At 41.3% G+C, this 8,534-nt stretch overlaps 1 long non-coding RNA gene across 1 annotated transcript; it reads left to right on the forward strand.

Annotated features, from left to right (window-relative positions):
• Window positions 1-1,082: 1,082 nt before the first annotated feature.
• Window positions 1,083-8,258, forward strand: LOC106147646. The gene is made up of 3 exons (XR_001232579.1): window positions 1,083-1,189; window positions 8,125-8,145; window positions 8,232-8,258. It is a non-coding gene; the product is annotated as an uncharacterized LOC106147646 (long non-coding RNA).
• The last annotated feature ends 276 nt before the right edge of the window (window positions 8,259-8,534 follow it).

Genomic DNA, 8,534 nt, shown 5'->3' on the forward strand with positions numbered 1-8,534 from the left:
TAAATTAATTAATGTCAAATATATATTGCCAAACTGATACAGAAATTAGTGTCTGTTGGAATTATTTTTATCTGGAGGAATTAGTAAAAAAATGTCCTCACTGTGATTTAGTTTGGTAACTTACACATATTAAAGGTAATTAAAGAGAGAGCTTTTCAAGTTGGAATTGTGAAGAGAAAATTATGTATCAGAGGCATAAGCTTCTAATGAGAACCTTAGAAAAACAAAATCTGAGGTGATGCAGTAGCCCACGTGTTGTAGTTAGGCTTTCATGCCAACAGAGGATTACAGATAAAGAACACATCATCATCTGTATATAATTGGAACCATTATGCATAAGTAATTAAACAGCAACAATCTGATTTGCTGATTACCATTTAAGAATTTTTTTTTAAATTATGGATTGAAGACTGTTCCTGAATGAGAGTGTCCACATTTCTCATCTGAGCTCACATCATCAAGTATTTAAATACTTGCATCATAGCTGTTTGATCTCTCAAATTTAAATTACCCACAGTCATAGCTTTCAGATGAATCCTTGCTGGGAGCTGGAACTGCCCTTCAGGCGTGGACTTGGCATCTGAGTGTTTTATCCTCTGACACCAGTCCACACCCCCGCCTTAATTGTAGAGCGTCCCCACCTGTGTCCTCACATAACGCTGGGCTCACAGCTATGGACAGGTGGGAATAAATGGACAGAGAGGACCGGGGCAAGTTCCCTTGAAGAGTGAGGGGAAGAGTCTCTCTGCACTCAGTGCACTTGTATTCATGAACACTTTTGCACGTCCCATGTATAAATGTGGAATTCAGTCTGAATGGTAGATGCATGAATATCTCTTGCACTAGCTTCTATACTCAGTGTGCTTCCATAGCTTCCAAATTATTTACAGCCCCTTGGGAATGCAGGGACAGAAGAGACCCTCAGATCCTGAGTTCCTGAGAGTCACAGTGGGGCTGGGGCTCAGTGTCTCTGCCCTGCTCTCTCCCTGGAGAAACCATCTGAGGACTGGAGCCCAGCGACCAAGTCAGCCGGTGTCCAGCTGGGTCTCAGCAGCTGCTTCCTGTCTTTCAGAGGCCTTGTTCCCCCGGGTGAGTGCCTGGACGGTGGCCCTGGCTGTGCTTCTGGTGCTCTTGGCTGTCACCTTGATGATCGCTGGTTTTCTCCTCCTGAGATCTAGAAGAGCCCAAGGTAAAGGGACAAACAGTGTGGGCTGACTCATTTGTGGAGGGATTGTGGGACAATAGTTATGTATAAGTCAAGAGTTATCTTAGAAAATCTTGCTCATTTAAAGTTCAATGGGGGACCCTGAGAAGGAAGGATTCTTTGATACAGACATTCTTTACATCTCATTGGGGATTTTCAGTGTTTTCCCCTCTTCCCCACCTCTCTTCTCTTGATTCTTTCTGGACTGTCCTGCTTCTGCACAGGGCCTCGGTGACCTCAACCTGGAGGGTTCCAAGTGCTCTCCAGACCCAAAGACACATGTCTCTCAGGGTAGCATGGCACGGAGCTCTGTGCCCGTGATGGTGCGGGGCCAGGTGTCCTTCATCACTGCTACCAGTGGCCGGTTCAGTGTCCACTCAGTGTTTGACTCAGGGCTTGATCATCTACAAATATCAGTTAAATGTAGGAGTGATTCTTAGTTATATTTTTTTTTATTTCATTGGAAAGTTAAATTCTTTTTTTCACGGATTATGGAAAAAGTGTCATGTGAAACCCAATTTTCACAAAATCTCCCATGTCTTTTATTACTTTTTTTGTGGTGTTGCCCTGAATGTCAGCCTCTGCTGGATCCTCGGGGAACACCGTGTCCAGATAAGCAGCCGTGGCCAGAGCCGCCCAGTGGAGCTGCGTTGGACAGCGGCCAGGCACCTCCTGAGTTCAGGGGAAAATAGAGGAGTGAGGGGACCTACGGAGACCACAAGATTCAGCCCCATCAGGTGGCTCAAACGAAAAAGGACAGTGACAGACCATGAGCAGGCTAAAAGTTACCCTGACTTTGCTCTCATGTACACAAACCATTGCCCTTCCCCTGGAGCCCCTGCCTGCCCGACTTTATCAACTTCCTGGGCGGTGAGCGGATGTAGCAGACCCGGATGGAAGTGTGAGGGGACTTGCAGGCTGCACAATCGGACCCTGAAATCTCTGTGAGGACGGGGTCTGGGAGGATGAAGCTGAGATCTCATGAGGCTGCTCCCTGTCAGGAACCACTGGGCTTCTGACCACTCTATAAACCCATTCTCACGGCTGTGTAGTTGGGAGGAGTATAGTCGTACTTTGTCAAATATTTAGTGAGAAGAGTTTTTGGGAAAATATTTTCTCTATGAATTACATAATGTAGGAAATATACTAAATTGCTATTTAGGTAAGATTCTTTAAAAGTAATTCTTCTCAGATCATTTTCTTTCACTTCTTGCTTATCACATGAAGAGATCAGTTATTTTGGAAGCTTGAGGGGCAAGGACGTGGGAACACTATTGATCCTAATTCTGCTGCCAAGCACCTGCCATCCTGGATGTTGAATAAGCATCAGGTTCAGATTAAGATGGGACCTGATCCTACTGAACTGTGTAGAGTTTTGAAGTACTGTAAGGTGAGGATCAGAAATCTGCCTGGTTATTTTGGAAATAATAGGAGATATGGATTACATTTTTAATCCAGAGAAAGATTCAAAGATGGATGGTTTGAGTAGAACATCCAAGATGCACCCTTCTCTGGCCCAAGGTAGATTAAAGCAACATCCTCTCTGTGCTTTGACTTATAATCTTATCAATTATTCCAGATTGTGCTCCTCATTTGCTAGGCCACCCTCTAGGTGCATGGTGCTGAACTGAGAGTCTACAACCTTATTTCAGAAAAATCCATTGAATGTTCTAAGAAGAATGTATTGATTGGAATTTACTGCTCACCAATTTTCTCAAATATGGGACAGATCCATCCCAAAATTAAAAGAAAAAATGAGGAGACCCTATTTTGTATTCAAACTTTCTAATGAGCACCATCATAATACACACAATATAAGTCTCATTTTGAGGTCTAATTGCATCGTTAAGAAAACAGCAGTCCATCTCTGTTTCCACCACTGCTGAACTATCCAGTCTCAGGTTAGAAGGTCCCTTTTGTCAAATGGAGCTAAATTCTGGGATGGGATGAGTTTATTGTGGACAGGAAGAGGAGAAAATTGAGTCACATGCTTTGGTAAGTCAACAGCTTAGTAAATGATACTTGAGAGGCAATATTTGAATCTTTAAAATCAAATAACAGGGGGCTGGGGATTTAGCTCAGCGGCAAAGCACCTGCCTGGCATGTGCAAGGTCGTGAGTTCGGTTCCTGGTACCTGAGAAAAACCAAAAAAAAAAAAAAAAAATCAAATAACAGTTCACACCCTCTAAACTTTAATGTTTCTAAGATAAACCCAATCCACATATAATTGCATGCCTCTTTTTTATCTGAAATCTTGTTCAGAGACAACTCAAATATCTTCCTTCCAATTTTTACAAAATAATTGTACTGATAGCATGGGGAAGGTTGTTAGGCATACATAGAAAAATAACCCGCATTATTTAAACCCTATGAGGACTGGGAGTAGGGGGTTTGCAGATCCCACTGGACGAAGACCAGTGTCTGTTTCTGCATAAAGTAACTGGCTGCCTGTTCCATGATTTGTGAAGAACAGAGCAAGAGGTGACTGATACCTCAAGATAGATGTCAATTCTATGCTTTTGAAATAAGCTCAAAAAAAAGTATTTTAAAACGGGTGATGTATTGGAGTAATTATAGGGCTCTTTGAGAAAACAGTGCGAGCAGAGCTAGAGGTCGGGAGGGACTTGACTGAGGCAGTGGGAGGGGATCTGAGCTCAGAGCTGACAAAGGGATTTGAACTTAAAGGAGAAAATTAGCACGAACAAGGCAGGAGCAGCCTACAGCAGGGAGAGCTCTGGTTCCCTCAGAGGAGACACACATGGGCCAGGGGGCTGAGTAGGAAAATTAGGCAGATGTCAGGAAATGTAGCATCATATCTCTACATTTGATCAATCTGATCAATTTGATCAATTTCAAGCATGATTGCCCAGGCTTCAAAGTTTTAGTCAGTCTATGGCTAGCTCTTTAAGAAAGGTCTTTTTATTCCTAGGATGGGAAACAGATTCCTTAGTGAGGGGTAAAATTTGCAGAAAGAATGAAGTAGAATTCCACTCAGAGTAGAACATTCAGTGAAATGAATAAATCAGTCTGAAACTCCATCCATGTGTAATTATGCACTATTTGGTTATTGGCCTTCACATTTATAAAGTGAGTTTGTTAATCATTACATAAATTAAGTAGAGGGTAGTCTGTTTAATGAGAACAGTTTGAGTGAGAGGGAAAGATAGTCACTAGTTTCTTTTGAGGTTGAGTAACACAAGTGATATTTGTCCTCACTTTGAAGATATAAGGACAAATATGAGATATGAGGAGAATCTGCTTCAGATGGACAGTGCAGATCTGGATTTAAGTGACATCTTTGACACTTAGTAACTTCAGCGATCTCTCATTGACCACAAGACATTAACCTGGTGGAATATATATCTGACTTCCAACATAGTTATGGTGCTGGTGTTTATGACAGAAGGTTACACTCAGGACTGAGTAGTAACACATCTAAACACCTTGACTCAGATGCAGGATTTGAATTCTTAGTAGCAATTGTGTAGCTAGTGATCCTCGAAAAGAGATGGTTCTATAACTACATCTGGATCCCATAAAATTAAATTGATCTACGATAGTTACCTGGGCCCATTTAGTTTGTTTCATGAAAGAAAAATTCACCCACTGAAATCATGTAATACAAAAGAAGCATCATCAGAATGATATTTTCCTCCAACAAGCTTGTGGAAAGGATAAGACCAGCATGAACTATATCTAATTTTAACAGGTTGTAACATTACCAATGTCACATGTTTATAAATCAGTAGCATACATGTAGAGTAACAAAATAATTATTTTCATCTTATTAGAGCCTGTGTTCACTGTAATTTACTAACAGCTTTTTAAATGAACTCTTAAAGGAAATGTAGTACTAGTTTGGCATTTTATAATTAAATGGGTTACTTTCTGTTAGGAAGCCAATCCATGCATGAGTTTATGAACCTGACAGTGGGGTCTTTGCCCAGGAAACGCTCTGGGCTACCTCTGTGATCCTGGGGGAGGACAGATGCTCCTGTTTCCATCACAGCCCAGGGTCAGAGGCAATCACAACTCAGCATCAAACAGTAGTTGTGTGGTCCTGGATTCTTTTACCATAGTCAATGGAATGAGGTCAGTTTGCTCTTTAATGTCTACATTTTCCTGTGAAATGAAATTTCACAGAGTGCAGATTCCAAAGTGTACCTCACCTTTGGTCTACACATCAGAGAGCTGCCCCTGACCTCCGAGTGGGCCCAGGACACTTTTGTTCCCACACAGTGTCCCCAATGAGGCTCCATGCCCTGCAGAGAGCTGTGTCCCGCTTAGCCATGTAACCACCCCCAGGCTACTCCAGCTTCTCCTGAGCCCAGCAGCTGATGGCCCTGACATTGTCCCTAGTTGGTCCTGGTGAGGCTGCTCCCTCTGGGATGAGGAAGCTGCTGCCCCGGTCCTGCTCTCTCTCAAGTCTCCCAAAGCTGAGCTCCTCCAGGCTCGCACAGCCTTGCAGAGAGCATCTTTTAGAACTAAATGAAGAAGCTCTCAGAGAGTTTATAAATCACCTCTACCACTGTAGACATCAGAAAAATTGTGAGTGTTGACCTGGATGCAAGTGTATGATGTTTGTGACATTGCCTCTCTTATCTCACTTTTAAATCACACTCAGTTTTAGATTTTTCATCTGAATAAATCTTTCTCATAGACAAAAAATTGATTAGATATACACAGGCTGTAGATCAATCTACCCAACACAAATCCATCCAGACTGAATTCATCAATTGACCACATTAATCCCAATATGAAAATCTCAATTGTATGTTTACCTTTCCAATAATTCTGCTAAAGTTCTTTTTCTAGAATTGAATTAATACTACTTTTGAGAAAGGAAATTTGTAATTCACCATACAATAAAGCCAGCTCTGAGAAGGAAGTCATTGAACTATTTTTAAATTAATAAGTTGTATGTAACAATTTCTAATCAAGAAAAGTTATTTCACTGTCCTCATAGCTTTATTGTAATGTCAAAGGAATCCCATATAAGAGAAACTGTACTGTATAATGATGATATAGGTAAGTATAATTAGTGCCTTCTCCTATGTCTGATTCTAAAACATGGTAAATATTAAACATGAAAGATAAGGAGGAACTAGCAGGAGAGATAAATGATGAGGCAGACAGAGGGCAGACGGTGAGGATCACTGCAGGCCATGTTCATGATTTTCTTATGTTTCTTCGAAGTGGTGCAGAGTACTGCCGGGCTCTGAGTGGAGAGAGGGCAGCACTGTGATCCCATGGCCTGGGCTGTAACGTGACTGCACCATGGAGTCCACGGACTTGTGAATCAGAGTTCACTGAGGGAGCAGGGATTGCAGGAGACTCAAGACTATAAGGAGGTGGTGGAGGGAGAAGGGAAAACTTCTCAGCACTTTGGTGAGGCTGGAGTCAGGGCCTGGCAGGAAATCCAAGATGCAGCAGGAGAGGGATGATGGGAGGAGGGTGGAGCGAGTGGCCCTGTTCAGGCCTGGGTATCTGTGGACACTGTCCTCTCCCTGACAGGAGATCCAGTGCGTTCTCAGCTCCCAGATCCAGTCTTCTATTAATTCTCCACCAGTAATGATCTCTTGGATGTCACAGCCCTGTTTATAATGGGACTGGGTCTTCTGTGATGTTGGACCAAGGAAATGTATTTATGCTTTATTCCCTTTTTAATTTATTGCTTCGTCTTTGATTTTTATATTCCAAAACTATTTGTCTGCACCTTTATTGACTCACAAGACCACTTTTTATATTTCTTTATTTTTTTATCAGAAGAAAAATTTAAATGTTTATTCTTATTATCATGATAAGTGAAATCTTTGTTATGTAAGTGCCCAAAAAGGACTAGCTCAATGTACATTACTAATAACAAGAAATATTTAGCTATTCAATGATACTTTAAAAGTGTGCAGCTTTTCATGAGCAAGTGTTTAAAATGACCACTAAAGTGAAAATGACAAACGGTGTGGTAGCATTTTTGGATAATGTTCTTGTTGTGGAATAAAAATCGTCTGGATGTATGTGTAAGATACCTCAAGTAGTTATACGCAGGTAAAGGAAACTAGTGAAATGGATTTTGTTCTCTCTGATTTTTAAAAGTGTATGACCATATTTTTCTTCTAAGAAGCAATATTTGTGATGAAACAAACAAAGACAGAAACAAAAATCCCTCTCCAGGAGTGCCCAGGTCCCTTTCGGTTCTGTAATCCATGTTGCTCCCAGCACTGGGCTGTACTGACAGGCTGCAGAGGTTGTTCTGTGGGAGGAGAGACAGCACCTGGCTCATCATGAGGGCCCCATGCACAGGCAGCACCTGCTAGACCAGGACCCCAGTCATTGTTTGCTGAGCAGATGGAAATACTTGCAGTAAACTCAAGAATGTGGTAAAGGCATAAAATGAACTAATGAAGTGAAAAGTTAACAATAACAAGCTGCTTGTGATAGTTGTAGAGCACAAATAATACCAGCCTTAGTGTTTGTCAGATTCTTAAGAAGTTCAGTGGTGTCCCATGTGGAAATGCAGGACAACTGGCCCTTTGTCCTGCCTCAGATTCCAGAAATTTGCACAGATGTTCCCAAATATTTTATAAATAATATGAAGACAAAGGCTAGGAACAAGTTTCTTGGCATTTCAAAAATTAACATTGCTTTGCATTTTTCTTTTAGGGAAAATCGGTAAAGAACATGTGTTCTTATGCTAAATTGAAATTTCAGTTCATGTGTCATGAAAATATATATACCTCTTGTGTGTTTATAGAAAACGTAAAGTTTGTATACAGACCCTTTCTGTCCTTCTGCCTCCAACTCCAGAAAGCTGAACAAATATTCCTAGATATTTTACAAAACATATAGCGGCTAAGGCTAGAAATATTTTTCTTGGGTTTCAAAAATTAATATTCCTTTGTCTTTTTTTTTTTTTTTTTTAGAGAGAATTACTAAAGAACGTGGTAAGTTCTGTTTTCTTTCCTGTGTTAAACTGAAAATTCAGTGTGTGTGTCATGAAAATACTTATCCCCCTGTGGATTCTTTGCAGAACAAAGAAAACTTTCTGTGAAGAACTGTAAGTAGAGTCCTGATTCTTAAAACTGACCCCCCACACCCATTACCCACAGCAGCCCTGCCTGCCCAACCACTCCGCTGACTTTATGTCTCCATCTGGTCGTAGATCTGAAGGAAGCTCGACAATTTGCAGGTAATTGCAAAGGGAACAGTTTAAAGTGACTGCATATTTGCCACCTCAGCTCTGTGGGATTGGAAGAAAACATTTTTGCCAGTAATCTCTAAGACTCATGTGAACTAGGAAGACAGCTTGATGCTGGACATGTGTGCCTGAGGT

The sequence above is a fragment of the Chinchilla lanigera genome, unplaced genomic scaffold (genome assembly GCF_000276665.1).
Source record: "Chinchilla lanigera isolate Chin_1 unplaced genomic scaffold, ChiLan1.0 scaffold00212, whole genome shotgun sequence".
Classification (NCBI taxonomy): Eukaryota; Metazoa; Chordata; class Mammalia; order Rodentia; family Chinchillidae; genus Chinchilla; species Chinchilla lanigera.